General features: G+C 42.5%; 1 protein-coding gene across 2 annotated transcripts in view; it reads right to left on the bottom strand.

Annotated features, from left to right (window-relative positions):
* Positions 1 to 12,134: 12,134 nt before the first annotated feature.
* LIMK2 (LIM domain kinase 2) overlaps positions 12,135 to 18,342 on the bottom strand; it is a 78,957-nt gene continuing 72,749 nt past the window's right edge. The window contains exon 20 of one of the 2 annotated variants that reach the window (XR_006730672.1): positions 12,135 to 12,443. The gene's annotated coding sequence lies outside the window, so the exon portion shown is untranslated. Of the gene's footprint in view, positions 12,444 to 18,052; positions 18,142 to 18,342 lie in introns of those variants that run through there. The other variant, XR_006730671.1, reaches the window with a different exon arrangement.

The raw sequence follows: 18,342 nt of genomic DNA, 5'->3' as shown, positions 1-18,342 counted from the left end.
TGATGGTGAAAACAGAATAAGATAACGTGGAAATATTATCACCTGCAAAGCACTATGCAAATTTTTGTTATTATTATTATTCCTTTGAGAAGCCTATTATGTGAAATACCTACTATTATTTGAAGTGGATACCTCCACTTAGAGATCAAATAGATATTTCTTCACTAATTAGGTCCAAAACAGAACTGATGATTTTTTTCCATCACATCTGCTGTTCGTCCAGTCTTGCTTGTCTCAGCAAAGGGCAACTCCATTCCTCCAGTGACATAAGCCAAAAGCTTTGGGGGTAACCTTGGCCTCTTCCTCTCTCACTCAACATCCAATTCATCAGCAGACTCTGTTGGCTGGACCTTTAAATCATATCCGCAAGTCAACCACGTCTTCCTACTTTCACTACCATCCCATCCAACCCACCTCCCCTCTCTCTTGCAGCCACTCTCCGGCTGGTCTCCCTTCTCCCTGTGGCCTCTTGTGACCAGTCTCCACTGGCAGCCAGAGGGAACCTTTTCAACTGTAAATGACTTTTGGCTCAAAATCCTCTAATGGCTTTCCATTTCATTCAAAGTGACATCCAAAGTCTTTGCCAAGGTATACAAAACTCCATACAATCTGGCCCTTTGCTCCCTCTCTGACCTTGCTCCTACTACTCTCTCCTTCACTGAACCAGCTTCAGCCACATTGGTCTCCTCACTGTCCCTCCCACAAGCCAAGCATGCTCCCTTCCCAGGGCCTTTGCACACTCTAGTCCCTCTGCCTGAAATAGTCTTTCTCCAGATAGCCACATGGGTTATTCCTTCACCTCAAGAGAGAAGGTTCCCCTGACCACCAAATTTAAAACAAAAATTTCTGCCCTATCCTTTTTCCTTGGTTTACTGTTTCTCTTAGCACTTAGTACCCCTGGCATACTATTCATTTGTTTGCAGTCTGCTTTCCCCCATGTGCATGCAGGACTTTGCCCCCTACTGCATCCCCAGCACCCAGCATAGAAATGAATTCCTTCCAAACATTTCTCTTTTTTAAGTCTTTATTTTTTTTTAGAGCAGTTTTAGGTTCATAGCAAAATTGAGAGGATGGTGCAGAGATTTCCCTTGCAGCCCCTGCTTCCACATATACCAGCCTCTCCCATTATCAACATTCCCTGATACATTTCTTATAATTGATGAACCTACACTGACATCATCTAAAATCCGTAGTTTACATTAGGTTCAGTCTTGGTGTTGTACATTCCATGGGTTTGGACACATGTATGATGATATGTATCCATCATTATAGTATCATACAGAGTATTTTCACTGCCCTAAAAATTCTCCATGTTCCTCCTAGTCATCTCTCCATCTCTGGCGACCACTGATCTTTATTATTCATTCTCCTTCAATATTGTGTTGGCTATTCTGGGTCTTTTGCCTCTTTAGAATCAGTTTGTTGATATCCACAAAATAACTTACTTGGATTTTTTCATTGAGATTGCTTTCAATCTATAGATCAAGTTGGGAAGAACTGCCATCTTGATAACAACGAGTTTTCCTATCCATGAACATGGAATATATCTCCATTTATTTACCTATGATGATTTCATTCATCAGAGTTTTGTAGTTTTCCTCATACAGATCTTGTACATATTTTGTTAGGTTTATACAAAATTTGGGGGGATGCTAATGTAAACAGTATTTTTAATTTCAAATTCTACTCATTCATTGCTGGTATATAGGAAAGCAATTGAGTTTTGTATATTGGCCTTGTATCCTGCAACCTTGCTATAATCACTTATTAGTTTCAGGAGTTTTTCTGTTGGTTCTTTCTGATTTTCTACAGAGATGGTCATGTCATCTGTAAACAAAGGCAGTTTGATTTTTTTCTTTCCCAATCTATATAATTTTTATTTCCTTTTCTTCTCTTATTGCATTAGCTAGGACTTCCAGTAAGATGTTGAAAAGGAGTGATGAGAGGGCACATCATTGCCTTCTTCTTGACCTTAATGAGAAAGCTTTTAGTTCCTCACCATTAAGTATAATGTTAACTGTAGGTTTTTGTTCTTTATCAAGTTGAGGAAGTTTCCCTCTGTTGAGAGTTTTTATCATAAGTTGGCATTGGACAAATATTTCTTTATAATGACCATTTCATAGTTCATAGCCCAAGTCCAGTGGTATTATTTATGCCCTGGGGTTCTTCAGGGTTCAGTTCCCTTATCCCTATGTCTTGAAGGGAAACAAAAGCCTATTTTCCATGTTCAAATTTAAGTGGAATTATTCTGGCACTTGGGGTTTGGGGTTGGAGAGAAGAGGAGGGGATCTGTCTTTAGTGTCTGACCACTTGAACCCTCTTCCTGATGCCTATGCCTGGCTGGGGTCTGGAGAGATTCATTCTGCCATGGCCCACTTTCTGGGAAGCCATGTTGTAGAAAAGACAAGTAAGTGTAAACAACTGAGAAATGTGATCCAGAGGGCAGGTAAGTATGGGAAATTTACTCTCCACAGCATTGTTAATGGACTTGGGGGATGGGGTCATGTATCCAACGCGGGACCCTGAACTCTGGAGACATTCCCATCCACATTCACCTCCACTATTTATTTATTTATTTTTTTGAGATAGGGTCTCTTACTTTTTTGCTCAGGCTAGATATAGTCATCATAGCTCACTGCAACCTCAAACTCCTGGGCTCAAGTGATTCTCCTGCCTCAGCCTCCTGAGTAGGTGGGACTACAGGCGTGCGCCACCACGCCTGGCTAATTTTTCTATTTTTTGTAGAGATAGGATCTATGTTACTCAGGCTGGTCTCAAACTCCTGGCCTCAAGCGATCCTCCCACCTCAGCCTCCCAGGGTGCTAGGATTACAGATGTGAGCCACTGCGCCTGGCCATCACCAGCATTCCTACCTCAGTTTTCACAGGGTCCTCAAATAAAACACCGTAGGCACGCTGCCTGCATGGCGACTGTGTCTGACTCCAGGCTGCATTGTCTTAAAGGAAAAAGGAGCCCATCTCCATTCTCAGCGTAAGATCTGATCCCCACAAAGACCAGCTCACTTATGGGCTCATGTGGTCATGATTCTCATGGTCTTAGAGTGCTGCAGACCAGGGGACTGCAGTCCCCATCCCAGCCCTCCTAACTTTAGCTGACTGTGGGACACCTTCCCCAACTCTACACAGAAAGCTGCACTTCCCACAGCTGTTTTCAACAAGCTGCTCCCTTCCTCCCCAAACATGTCTGGACTGGGTAGGCCACTCTACAACAGTGTCCTACTTTACCTTCCCAGAACTTGGCTCTGGCGCCAATCCTCTGCCATCAGGGGCACCTGTGTGCAACTGCCCAGGAGAAACCAGCAGAGGGAGCCACAAAAATTCAGATTCTTCAGGAGACGAAGATAAAAAGTATTTCTCAAGAAACCCCAGGAGTTTTCTCATTTAAGATAAACAGAACCAAGTGTATTGCTGAAACGGTGAGGTTCAGGAGACTGGGAAGCCAAATGGAGTTCATCTATTCATCGACTGTTTATTAAGCACCTACCGCACCAGGCAAGACACTGTATATAGAGTAACTAAGACTGTTCAAGTCCCTAACTTCATACACTACAGTGATGAGCTGGGAGAACTGGTGAGTGGAAGTCGGGGCACTTGGGTCACAGGGAACATGTGCGGCAGGTTCATGGGACTCTGGAGCAGAAGACACATACGAATAGAGTTTGAGGCCAGAAAACACCGTGATTCTATCAATTAAAAAGAAAACCATCAGAGAAAGAATATTCAGCACAGTAAGACTGCTAAAAGGAATCCAAACAAGAGCACATATCCCAGTATTTAAGGAAAATAGCATCAAGAGCTAGTGGAAACTGAAAATTTGATCAGTGTACTGATTTTGCTTCCAAGTAATCCAGTGGTGAGAGAGAGGGAATAGCAGCGGGTAGCAGCGCGGGCGGCGCGGCCGGCGGGGGAAAGGATGCTGGCGGCTTGGTGCGGGCGGAGCGACCCTGCAGCGCAACATCGCGCTGCTCAGCGGCGTGGCGACCATCGTGGGCACCATCTTCGGCTTCTCCACCATGGGCGCGCGCTGCTACGCCGCGCTGGGCACCACCATCTCCAAATCGGCGGCGACTACGCCTACATGCTCGAGGTCTATGGGCTCGCTGCCCGCGCTCCTCACTCAAGCTCTGCGTGGAGCTGCTCAGCATCCGGCTCTCCTAGCAGTAAATCCTGTTGCTCGTCTTCGCCACCTACCAGCTCAAGCCGCTCTTCCCCACCTGCCCGGTGCCCGAGGAGGCCGCCTAGCTCGTGGCCTTGCCTCTATGTCAGTGAGTATCGGCCCGGCCGTGGGGCGGGGGTTGTGGTTCCTGGGTCCCCAGATTCCACATTCTTGGACCATCCCCCGCAGTTCTAGGCTAAGGTCACTGGCCCCAGCCCACATGCATTTCATTCATTTACTCCTCTCCCAGCAGCTCTGGGAGTACCTCAGTGAGAGGTTTCTGCTTTGCAAACCAGCTTGTCGGCAATCAGTGACACAGGCTGGGTCGCAGGAAAACAGTAGTAATAAAATTGCATGTGGGTAGTGGGTGCTGCCTGTTCAGACTAAGCAGCTGTGTTGAATTCTCCAAAGGTTGCCCAGTGCTAAGGAAGGGGAGCTTGGCTACTGTTTAAATCTGTGTGTTGGGGATGCCTGGGCTTGGGGGTCCCAAGTTGTGCTGAGAAACGGTCGTTGGGCATAGTCCTAATTTGCTGGGCATGGTGCTAGTATGTTCTTCACCAGGCCAGAGAGAACTGCTGCTTTGCAAAACAGTTTTCTAGTGTGATTTCAGGGGGAAAAAAGTTTGTACCAAATGCCACATGATTTTTTTTTTTTTTGGCACTTGGCAATTTTCAAGCTCATTCTCTGGCCTTGGAAGTGTCCTACTTTCAGAGTTTCCAATGGAGCCCTGGCCATGCAAGCCTTAGATTTCTTTATTTGCATTAAGAGCTGCCAGCCGATTTAAGGATCAGCCTGGATCTTGATAGTGCATACAGAAACAGGGCTAGAAGGGCTAAATGTGTAATATTGGGTTGTGAGCCTTGAAATCCTGAGGACTGTGTAATTACTTGCAGTGGCTTGTGAATGGTAGTGCCTGTTGATGCTGTTGGCATTTTGGAGCCTGCAGACTGTTTCCTGTCTATGCCACACCGTGCATTGTCTGGGGAAAGTATCTCAGTGTGCTCCACTTTGAGGCGTGCCCCCAAAATGTGAGCATGTCAAGAGCAAAACTCAACAGGGTTCTGTTTGGCTGCCTTAAACCAGAAGCTCTTCTGAGGCTCTGAACCACATCACCATGAAGGGGCACATTATTTGCCCTTTTAGGGAGTATCAATGATGTGGGTCTCAGCTTTAAAAAAAACTTTGGTCCAAATCTTGGAACAGTCATAGCAGCAGTTGCTCGGCATAAGGCCAGGAGTCGGGAAAGCCTGTGGCTCTTGTCTGGGCATTGGAGATGCAGACTTCAGGGGGTGACGTGCAAGGTCCCTGACACAAAAGGAAAAGGCCTCTGGGAGAGAGATTACTTTTGTTTGCCTGTTTTGTCATTAGGAGAATTCGACTTGGCCAGTTTTCACCATTTCTAGGTACTGCTTAATGTTCTGGGCCAGTATGTAATGATGTGGATAATGTCTGTAAAGGGCTTGCGAGCTCGTCTTTAGAAACGGGTCCCTGGGTACCCTGTCTCCAACTTCTTCCTGCTGGTGCTAACAAACCAAATCCAGCTGTATATTAAAAGGCTAGTCTCTAACTCCTGACTGCAAGTGATCCTCCTGCCTCTAGCCTCTAGCCTCAGCCTCCCAAAGTGCTGGGATGACAGGCGGGAGCCACCATGCCCAGCCAAAAGTTGTGTTTTTTAATGATCACACATAAAGTTGGGGTCCAGAATTCCTTCTTAGGAAGAGAAAGGGCACTCCGTATCCATCTGCTTTGAACCTTGTCCTACAGAAGATGCCAGGAGATGGCTTTCAGGTCTGTCCCCACAGTACACGCGACTCTGAGGCTGCCTTGGGAGAGGGCCTGTGACAACACCAAAGGTGTGGACTTGAGAGGAAAGTTCTCATTTTTGCTGATCTTTTCATTCCTCTGGGCTCCCACAGAAGGTTTCTTTCTGATTGTTAAGTTGTATTGTTAAATGGTTTGTCTTCAGTGCTTAGAATGACCCTACTGACAGGAAAGATGGAGAAATCCTTCCATGTAGGTCTGACATTCAAAGATACTAAAGGAGGTCCTTTCATGGCGTGTCTCAGCGATTTTGTGTATTTCAACAGGCATGAAGGTGAGAGGAGCTACCTCCATAAATCTCTTTCTTGATGGCCATGTGAAATTTGGTATGAGAATAGGCTTATGTGGGTTATTTATTGCTTAGTAAAAACTTGGTAGTGTTTACTTGAAAAAAAAAGAGACGGAGTGAATAGGGGGTCAAGATGAAACAAGACTGAACATGTGTTGATGATTCCACAAACTGGTGACAGGTACTTGGTGATTCATCATTCTTTTGTCTACTTTTGCATATGTTTTTAAATTCCCATAGGAAAAGCTAATATATATATCTTTCTCAACAACTTGGTCAATGTTCACATTTCACAGAGGACATTGTATTTGTTATAGGAGGAAACTGAGCATCTCTGCTCATCCAAAATTCCTAAAGAGTTCAGAACACACAGAAGCTTTGGACTTTTCTCTCTCCTGTCCCCTTCTCTCGCAGATCTGTTGCTAGAGCCTATAGTCCTGGTCCTTCAGAGAGTGGCACAATGTGTATAAGTTATTTCATTGGGGCTCCTTATCTGTGTTATTCATGAAGGGAGAGAGTGCCTGTTTCATATTTGAACGCCCAGACACAGTGCCTGGAATGTAGCCATGATTCAATAAAAGTTTGTTAAATGCATATCAAATATGTTCTAATTTTCTTTTTTTTGAGACTGAGTCTCGCTCTGTCACCCTGGATAGAGTGTAGTGGCATCATCATAGCTCATTGCAACCTCCAATTCCTGGGCTCGAGCAATCCTGTGCCTCAGTCTCCCAAGTAGCTGGGACTACAGGTGTACACCACCATACCTGGCTAATTTTTCTATTTTTAGTAGAGATGGGATCTCGCTTTTGCTCAGGCTGGTCTTGAACCCCTGGCTTTCAAGTGATCTGCCTGCCTTGGCCTCCCAGAGTACTAGGATTACAGGCATGAGCCACTGTGCCCCACCAAATACGTTGTAATTTTTTAAAGGATGTGTATACAAAATATGATGTGTGTTGGGTTATCACTCATGGCTGCTTAAAAATATATTCACTGCACCACTACATACCCATTTCTTACCAAAAAAGAAAAAGAAAAATGTTGGCAAGGATGTGGAGAGGTTGGAACCCTTGTGTGCTGCTGGTGGCAATATAAAATGGTGCAACCACTTTCCAAATGGTGGAAAAATGGTATGGTGGAAAAATGGTATGGTGGCTTCTCAAAAAACTAAAAAGAGAATTATCATATGATCCAGTAATTCTACTTCTGATATAAACCCACAGTAAACTGATATATACCCACAGGTTACCTTTAGTCATGAGCTCCTAGTTTCTGCACATCCTCCTGGCTGGGAAAAGTCCCTAACCTTAAGTTCTTGCTGTTGCAGGTTTGGTTCTAGATGCTCTTTGGCCTCCTCACATTCACCCCTCTCCTCTTTTCCTGTGGTTAGCACTGCCAACCTGCGCTGATCCCTAACATTATGACACGGTTAAACCTTGAGGACATTATGCTAAGTGAAACAAGCTAGTCACAAAAAACAAACACTACAGTTATGATTCTACTTATACAAGGTACTTAGAGTAGTCAAATTCACACCGTAGGGTCAGAAAGTAGAATGGTGGTTGCCAGGGCCCCGGGGAAGGGGAAATGGGGAATAGTTGTTTAATTGAGTTTCCGTTTTGCAAGATGAAAAGAGTTCTGGAGATGGCATAACAATATGAATGTTCTTAACACTACTGAACTGTACACTTAAAAATGGTTAAGATGGTAAATTTTATGTTATGTATATTTTACCACAATTGAAAAATATTCACTGCAATACTAACGAGCCTCCTAGCTTCAAATACCTACGGCCACTTGCCTCTCCATTTTTTTCACAGGATGTACATACTAATTTTCCTTAGCTGCATGTGATGTGGTAGTGACAAAAAGCTATAGAAATGGGGATCGTAAATGTGGGTTAATGAAATCAATCTGAAACCATCTGCTTTCAAACCCCATTTATCACTTAAACTATAGAATTTAGTTTCACCTTGTACAAATGTAAATTCACTTAGTATATAATAATTTTCAGTAGGCACAAAGACTAAAGAGCTTTTTTATTAAAAAAAAAAAATCTACCAAGGACTTTAGTGAAATAGGCATAGAACCTAAAGTGGAGAAGAGGAAAATCAATTTGATTTCCCAAAAGAGAAGATGAAACTCAAAACTTCCCTTGGGGAAAATGCTGAGATATACATTCTACTTTCTGTTGCCCAATAGGGAAAAAATGGTTAGTAACGAGGAGAAAGGAATCCATGAGGGTGGGGGATGTATTCTGCTCCCAGTAGCACTCTGAGGTCACTAGGTGACCTTGAACAAGGCCCATAATGTCTGGGAGCTCCTCCTTTCTAAAGACAGGGAAGTACATATGTAAACAGCATTTATAAATGCTTGTACTGGCAGCATGAGAGAAGTTCAAAGGAGAGGTTCTTTCCCACATGTCTCCTCATGAGTATGACACCTCAGGAATAGTAATTTACAACAAAGCACATAACAGATCATAAGGCTGGTGCCATTCCTGACCTCTGGAGAGCTCTGGTTTCAGGAAGAGGTTTTCTTAGCAGCTCTTCTATCCCAGAAGTTCAATCTACGACTGGCAGGAAGGATTGGCTCTGGGCTGAGGCAGATGGGAGTAGTCCGAGTTTCTGTGAGGATGAACTAAAAATAGCAGTCATCATTCCCTGACATCAAAGGGGTGGGACCTGATAGCTAATGAGTCTGGGTCCAGAAAAAACAGTAAGTACAAACAAAGCTGTCTAGAACAGTAAAAATGAACTCAGAAAACAGGGTGAAATAAGAACCTGGAAAATCCAACCACAGCACAGTAAGGCTGTGGCAGTAAAACAAACACTTAATTATTTTAAATGATAAGTATGCTGATTATGCAAATGAGCCATACCAAAGTATATGTTCCAAAAAAACCGAAAAGAAGAACACAAAATACTGATCACAGTACACAAAAGTACTAAAAATCAGAAGCACATTTGGAGTAACAGAGTATTCACAAAGCTAAATAATCAAAACAGTATGATACTGGCATACAATAGACATATATATATCAATGGAATAGAATTGAGAGTACAGAAATAAATGCACATGTGTGGTCAATTGATGTTTCACAAGGGTATTAAGACTACTCAATAGGGAAAGTTTAGCCTTTCAACAAATAGTGCTGGATATCGACATGCAAAATATGACACCAGAAGCATAAGCAATCAAAGAAAAAACAGATAAACTGGAGTTCATCAAAATTTACAACTTTTGTGCATGAAAGGACTATCAGGAGGCCAGGCTTGTGGCTTACACCTATAATCGTAGCACTCTGGGAGGCCGAGGCGGGCGGACTGTTTGAGCTCAGGAGTTCAAGACCAGCCTGAGCAAGAGCAAGACCCCATCTCTACTAAAAATAGAAACAAATTATATGGGCAGCTAAAAATATATATAGAAAAATTAGCTGGGCATGGTGGCACATGCCTGTAGTCCCAGCTACTCGGGAGGCTGAGGCAGGAGGATTGCTTGAGCCCAGGAGTTTGTGGTTGCTGTGAGCTAAGCTGATGCCACAGCACTCTAGCTCGGGCTACAGAGCAAGACTCTATCTCAAAAAAAAAAAAAAAAAAAAAAAAAAGAGCATTTGCAAGGTTTTTCTTGCTAAATTTGCTTAAACTCAGTACATTTTGTTTTAAAACGTACCTGTGTCTTAATATTTTTTTCTTTTTTCTGAGACAGGGTCTCGCTCTGTAGCCTGGGCTAGAGTGCAGTGGCATCATCAGAGCTCACTGCAACCTCAAATTTCTGGCCTCAAGTGATGATCCTGGCTCAGCTTCCCGAGTAGCTGGGACTACAGACATGTGTCACCACACCGGGCTAATTTTTCTGTTTTTTATAGAGACGGGGTCTTGCTCTTGCTCAGGCTGGTCTCGAACTCCTGAGGTCAAGGGATCCTCCTGCCTCAACCTCCCAGAGTGCTGGGATTACAGGCGTGAGCCACCGCGCCTAGCCTATCTTGTCTTTCAATACCCAACACAAATGTCACAGGTGCCTTGAAGCTTCTTCAACTCCCCCTGCTCCATTCTCTCAGAAAATGTTACTTTCTCTATACCTGTCTCTTGTATGTTCCTCTACAGCGGTATTTCTTATACTATACTGTCATGACTTGGTCCCATGTTTGTCCTCTTCTTCCCTCTTCACCCCAGACTAGGACCCTAAGAAGGTACAACTTTCTTATTCCACCTTAAGCACCAGTGTAGTGCTTAGAATATAGTAAGAGAAGAAACTAACATTTACTAAGTGCCTAAGAAGTGCAGGGCATATAAAAATTAATCTTCACAACGATCCTGTGATGTGTATCTTACCAATTCCAATTTACAGATAAGGAGACTGAAGTTTAGAAAGGTGAAGTTACTTTCCCAAGGTCATTCAACTTGTTAAGTGTTCAGTGAAGTGGAGAAGTTGAAACCAGAATTGGATTTCTGCCTCTCAAATCCAGGGTCCTCCTAGGCAGTACAGAGAGGTAGTGACTACACAGGCTGTGAAATCACACTGCCTAGGTATATAGTAATATCCTGGATCTTCCACTTTCTTTGTGACTTTAGGTAAATTGCTTAACCTTTTTATGATTGTTTCTTCATTTGTAAAAGGATGATAATAACAGTGTCTTCATGTAGAGTTTTTATGAAGAACGGATGAAATAATATACATAAAGCACTTAGAACAGTACCTGGCACATACTAAGTGATCAATAAATGTTAGCTATAACATTTATTACTGTCCCACGTTGAGCTAGTATTTGGTAAACACTGGATGGGTGGACAAAATATACACCATTCTATGCAGAGACTGCTGAATTATCCATCCCACTGTCAAGTCAGGACTAGAGTCTCTTTGGAATCCAGAGAGGGGATGTGAAAGCCCTAACAAGTATTAATAGAAACACTTAGGTGATAACACTGACCTTTTAAAGACTCTCTGAGGCCCAGCGAAGTGGCTCACACCTGTAATCCTACCACTTTGGGAGGCCGAGATGGGAGGAGTTTTGCTTGAGGCCAAGAGTTCGAGACCAGCCTGAGCAAGAGCGAGACCCCATCTCTACAAAATATAGAAAAATTAGCTGTGCATGGTGGTGCACAGCTGTAGTCCCAGCTACTGAGGATGCTGAGGCAGGAGGGTTGTTTGAGTCTAGGAGTTTTGAGGTTGCTATGAGCTTTGATGACACCACTGCACACTAGCCCAGGTGACAGAGCGAGACCCTGTTTCAAAAGAAAAAAATAAATTAATAAAATAAAAAATTAAAGACTCTTTGAGCTGGCAATACCAAAAATTGAGTGGAAACAAAATATTTTCAATTGTATTTCCAGATAAATTGGATTTGCTAAGCCACCTAGCATAATGAGAGCAAAATTAAAGGTTCAGCTAAGCTCTAGCTTCTGATCCTAGATGGTGGCAGTAAAAACAATAGTGTTAATAATACTAGCAGAAGCTCTTAGTATGTGTGAGGCACTCTTCTAAATACTTTACATACATTAACACTTTAATGTTCATTAGAACAGATTCTCCTACTGTATCCAAGAGCAGAAACTCAGAACAAAAAGCAGATTGCTGGCTGATGGCAGAGCCACTCCAGGGATGGGCAGCCTTTCTCATACATCTGATGACTCAGGAAGGTGACAAAAGGTTAGGCCACTCAGTGCCAGACAAGATCTTAGAAAGTAGACATGCTCCACCATTGCCTTGGTGACAACAGCTTGGCTGAAGCTGGGCAGAATTTCTATTTCCAATGTCAGGGTAATAGGGAAACTGCTGCCACTGCTGCATAAAATTCAAGAACACTTAGCAGTGATGGCCGACTTCCAACTGAGCCATTAAGGTAAATGTAGAAGAAAGCTCCAGGTAGAAATGTCCTTGGGAACTCAGAACGCACTGAGTGTTTGAAGCTGGCACTTAATCTATTATTCATCTCAGGGTTTGCCATTCTGGGGGCAGTTTGAGTGCACTTATGACACAGCCCCATAACACTGCTCACTTCTGTCAACTGGGTCTCACAGAGGGCGAGAAGGGCAGCAATCAGATACGGTTGGGCCTCATAGTAATAAGATGTTGGTTTCTCTTGTCTTTGCATTTCCTTCCAGCTACAATCACTCTCCGATCTCGTTTTGGATTCCTTTTTTCTCTGTTTTACTGACTGTAATGGAATAACAGCAGAAGCTCTCAATATATGTGAGGCATATATATGAAGAATATATAACATCTATCAGTATTTCCTGACATAAAAATCTTTATAGGACAACTCCTAAGAAGAGATGAGATGGAGACAACTGTGGGAAAAAAAATAGGTGAAGAAAGTTTCCAGAACAGTCCACATGACAGCAGAATGGGAGAGGTGGCCAGAAGGAAACTAGATGATAAAAGGAAGACTAGTCCCTGACAGAGAAGGTATTCAATAGCTGTTTGTTGACTGAAAGATACATAGTAATAGTAGAATGAAATACCAGGATTACACAGGGGGAACAAAGATATTTTCCCAGCTACCTTGCTGTTCCCCTACCCAGAATATATTTAATAGATTAACATCTAATTTATGTATTTACATAAATACAAATGCTAACTATAATCATATATGGTAAATTTAAAGGAATTCATGCCAAACACAACGATCAGGGCTTGGTGCACCTGAAATACACAAATGAGTATTTTTACATTCTAAAGACACAGCAAAGACTGGGGCAAAAGTGCTACATTCCTAAAGTTAACCCACAGAGCTCATTATGCCATGTGACTGCATAGACTAGGCCTAGCATCTGGCCAGGGTCAACAGCTCCAGCTCCAAACCCAGGAATTTCTTTTCCTGACCCCTCTCTCTGACAGCTTAGAACCACTGGACTCCATCCCTGAACATCCCTGTTTATTTCAAATGTTCTTTATAAGCTTGAAGTCTGGACTGGAGGCCTGGTTTCTTACCTCTACTTTGAGACCCATTTCCCACCCTGAGTTCACACAACCTCCATATGCTCATAAATTCTAAGACTAGACCCAAAGCTTGTTTGTGCTTTCTTGCCAGCCTGCCTTTTTTAAAAAAAAAAAAGAGAGAGAGAGAGACAGAGTCTTGCTATGTTGCCCAGGCTGGACTCAAACTCCTGGGCTCAAGCCATCCTCCTGTCTCAGCCTCCTGAGTAGCTAGGATTACAGGTACACACCACCACTGCTGGCTCCGCCTTTGTTTTAGTACCTCCTATCCCATCCCCACTTAACCCGAGTCTTACTCTAATTTTTCTGTCCAGTGATCACACCACTAGTCCCATATCAAATTGCTTGCTGGGCATTTCTACATGTGTACCTGTCCTTATGTCAAGTTCAAAATCACGAAGACCAAACCCATTATATGTCCCTGTATCTGCTTCTCTTCTTAACCTCCCTGGCCTGGCTACTGAGCAATTAGAATGGATGTGCAGCCACTCAGAATGCCACAGGCAGTAGGCCAAATCAGTGTATTGGGTCCAGTGTCTGCCCTGTCCATAATCCCAGGCAGCTAAACTTGAAGGAGTTGTCTGTTCCTATAGTAACCCTTCAACATCTCCTTTTCCTTCCACAATCCATGTATTTTTAGTCCCTTCCCCCCCACCAAAATTCCTCCTGACAAGGACACCAATGGCCTTCTTGTTACTAAAACCAATGGATTCTTTTTAGCTTTGATTTTACTTGACCATCCAGGCAGCATTTAACAATGCTGACCACTCCCTCATCCCTGGAACACACTCCTTAGCTTCTCTGACACTGAACTCTTCTGGTTGCAATCCAGCCACCTCTGGCTACACCTTCTCAGCATTCCCCAAGCCTGCTTTTCCTGCTGTTTCTTATCTCAGTGAATGGCACCACCATCTCCTAAGCTCCCAAAGCAGAAATCAAATGCCTTAGTTCCTCCTATTGGCTCCTAACATCCCTTTAGTTATCTTATTCTTCTTTCTAGCTTGCCTCTCTCCAGCTTCATTGCCCACATTTTTAGAGCACTTAACTGTGTGCCAGGCAGGTGTGTTCTATGTGATTTAATCCTCACAACAAGCCTATAAGGTAAATTTTATTATCATTTCTTATTTTTAGATTAGGAAACAGAGGGAAAGAGTGGTTAAATAACTTGCATAAGGTCACGCAGTTGCTAAGCGGCAGAGAAGGATTCAAACTCAGGTGGCCTCACTCAAATCTGGGTCTAGGTCACTATTCTCTCGCAATAGGTCACTGCAACAGCCTTCTTGTTGGCCTTCTGGCCTTTTGTCATAGCTTCCTCTAATCCTCCACCCTGTGGCCAGAGTGATCTTTGCTAAAACATCAGTCTGACTCTTGTCACTCTTCTGTGTAAAACTCTTTACTGGCTTCTTAGTACCTTCAGGATAAAGTCTACCCTCAACATGGCATTCAGGAACCTCCATAACCTGGCAGGCAAGCGGTTATCTCTTTGGCTCAAGTTTTTGGTTCTTTATAAAATGTTCTTTGTAAGCTATGAAGTCTGGACTTGAGGCCTGGTTTCTTACCTCTACTTTGAGACCCATTTCCCACCCTGAGTTCACACATCCTCAATATGCTCATAAATTTTTTGGCTTCACTTTAACCACAACCCTGAGACACCAGGCTTTTGCACATTGTTTGATGTGCCAAGAACACTAGCTCCTTCCCACCTTCAGATTTTACTTCCTCTAATATGCCTTTTCTGACCTCCTAAGACTAAGCCATGTGCATCTTCTATGAGCTCTCACAGCACCCAGTACTACTTATATAATGCCCTATATTGTTTTTATTTTCCTATGTGTTAGCCTGATCTTTCTAACCAGATTGTAAGTTTCTTGAAGATGGTAAATATGCTCAGTACTTCTAAGTTAGGGGTTACTCACACAAATTCCTAATAATAACAGCTAACATTTATTCAGGGCTCAATGAATGTCAAAAATCCAATTATGTTGGTAATACTTTTCTCTCTCACTCCATATGAGGAAACTGAGTCAGAGAGAGTTTAGTAGTGTGCCTAAGATAACATAGCTAGTAACCAAGAGAGGTGGGATTTGAATCCTGATATTGGAGCCTGTACTTTTTACCACTATAAAAGGCTAAGAAACTTAGAATTACAGATGGTAAGTAACTTACCTAAGATAACTGTGCAGTGCTGAGACTAGAACCCAGGTCTTTCCAAAGCCTACACTCATAAATTATTTGATATACTGTTTCCCCTACTTTAAAAGGCAGTGCTGGCTGGGCGTGGTGGCTCATGCCTGTAATCCTAGCACTCTGGGAGGCCGAGGCAGGTGGATCGCTCGAGGTCAGGAGTTCGAGACCAGCCTGAGCAAGAGTGAGACCCCCATCTCTACCAAAAATAGAAAGAAATGATTTGGACACCTAAAAATCTATATAGAAAAAATTAGCTGGGCATGGTGGCACGTGCCTGTAGTCCCAGTTACTTGGGAGGCTGAGGCAGTAGGATCGCTGAAGCCCAGGAGTTTGAGGTTGCTGTGAGCTAGGCTGACGCCACGGCACTCACTCTAGCCCGGGCAACAAAGTGAGACTCCGTCTCAAAAAAAAAAAAAAAAAAAAAAGGCAGTGCTATACTCATACTGGGTGTTGATAAATTTTAAAAACTGAAAATCTGGTTTACTGAAATTGGAGAATACCAGATCCCCTTCCAAGAGAGGCATAATTGTAGCTTATTGGGTTAATTTACCTTTTATAATATATCATCAGTCTAGTCTTACTAACCAATTAAGTTTATAGTCTTTAGTGTTCTCCCTGCGACACTGAAGACTGTTTTCCTCAGTGGGGAAGCCATATTCTCTGAGGCTGGCCTCTAAATCAAAATATACTCCCATTCAGGAATTTATTCTTCGTTTTATTTCTCAAAACCAGTGATGTGCTGTTTCCAAGTTCTCTGATTTGTGGTTCCTCAGTTTCCAATGTGGAATGCCTCATTTCTGAAAGTAACCTGTGCTCAACAAAACTTCTTGGCTGTATTTTCATATATCCTTAAGAAATTTTTGTTCTCTTTTTCCTTACATGGTACTCTGATTTTCTCCTTTCAAACATTTATTAAAAACTTAACTATGTACCAAGCACACACAAAATGGATGTAACCTAACTCACTGAAGCCCAGACTTTCAAGAAATGGCCTTGGGGTTTAGATAATTATTTCCTTAACAAGCTTCTTAAAACCATCCATCCCCTGCTCAGTTTGCAATTATACACCAAAATATCCTTCAGCGCAATCTCAATGGCTACTTCTACAGCACATCATATGAAAAACAGCTAGAGCCAACTCATTAGGACTTACTCTAAGGATTTTAACCAACACCTTGGCCCTCTTTTGCTTACAAAAAAAGATTCTTAAGCCTTTTAACAGCTCTCTGACTTCCTTATTAGAGCTCCCCCACAAACATATCCTGTTATCAAATGAACTGCCCAACCTTCTTGGGAAACGCTCTGGAGGCTATTTCCTGATTTTATGCTTGGCTTTGTCTCTAGATTAGTACTCATTTAATATGAAACTGAGAGTCAAATATCCCTAGAATATTTAGTAAAATATGAGTATTATATTTCCTAACGTCATCTTTGGGAATATAAATAATCCAAAATAAGTATTTGAGTAGTACTGTATCACATAATTATTGCAGTAATATTTTCAGAAGAAATCTGAAGTTTAGAGTAACTATGGGCCACAAAATATGGCCATACTGAACTAATCAATACATGAAGCAAAGTTCAAATCTGGATCATCAGAAAAAGATGACAGGCATATCTCTGAACTAAATTGATTTCCTTGAGGAAGGAAGGTACTAGACATATTAGAAGATGTTTTTGGAGGACTGAGAAACAAATCCTTCATTCCCGAAAAAAAATCAAATCATGCTGATACATGCCTTAGTTACTTACAGGGGAGGAAAAAACAGAGATGACTAACCTGAAAAAAATCTCTTTCTGGTCTGTCTTATATCTTTTCTAGGCAGTCCTGTTCCTGATAAGGCACATGGCACAAAATATGGTTTTGCTCTATAGCAAGGTATGTAAGTTAGGGAATACAGCAGTTTTTAAATAGAAGCATTAGGTGATAACAGCCACAGGGAAGCCTTGAGCTTCTGAGAAAGGAATACTGGCATGCCTACGTGGGCACAGCATATAATCTGAAAATGGTACAAGTACTGGCCTATCATAGCCTGTCTCTGTTGTAATCAGAGGGAAAAGTATTATAATCCAGCAGAAGTAGTGCTTCAGAGTCTAAGGAGGAGCGTTTTATGAGACATTGATAACTGAACACTCACTGCATACAAAGGCAATAGATTAGGTGCTAAGGGATCAACCTCAAAGAACTCTTCACTACTCTGAAATTTAAAAACTGTACTCTCAGCCAGGTGTGGTGGCTCATGCCTGTAATCCTAGCACTCTGGCAGGCCAAGGCGGGTGGATCGTTTGAGCTCAGGAGTTCAAGATCAGCCTGAGCAAGAGCGAGAACCTGTCTCTACTAAAAATAGAAAGAAATTATACGGACAGCTAAAATATATATACAGAAAAAATTAGCCAGTCATGGTGGTGCATGCCTGTCGTCCCAGCTACTTGGGAGGCTGAGGCAGGAGAATTGCTTGAGGCTAGGAGTTTGAGGTTGCTGTGAGCTAGGCTGACACCATAGCACTCTTGCCCAGGCAAGAGACTCTGTCTCAAAAATAAATAAATAAATAAATAAATAAAATAAAATAACTGTACTCTCATTTCCTCAAGTCTACATATTATATGCAATGTGACAAAATGCATATATTATCTCTTGCAGCAGTGTTAAACACAGGACTCATGAGAAAAAGTGCACAAAGAGCCCGTTTCCTTCAGCCTTTTGCTTGTAGAAATATCCAACTGGTTCCCTGAAAATAGTATAAGCTTTCTTTAGCAAGTTGAATTATCACCCTGTTACTCTTCCTTTACCCTGTTTCATTTTTTTTCATAATACTTTTGACTACCTGATATTTTACATATTTATCATCTGTCTCTCCCAACTAGAGAGGCTTCCATGAGCAGAGATTTCAAACATTTTGTTCATGGATGTATTCCCAGTATCTAGAACC

This window comes from Lemur catta, chromosome 21 (genome assembly GCF_020740605.2).
Source record: "Lemur catta isolate mLemCat1 chromosome 21, mLemCat1.pri, whole genome shotgun sequence".
NCBI lineage: Eukaryota > Metazoa > Chordata > Mammalia > Primates > Lemuridae > Lemur > Lemur catta.
The sequence above is the reverse complement of the archived record's forward strand: the minus strand, read 5'-3'. Positions and strand labels throughout refer to the sequence as shown.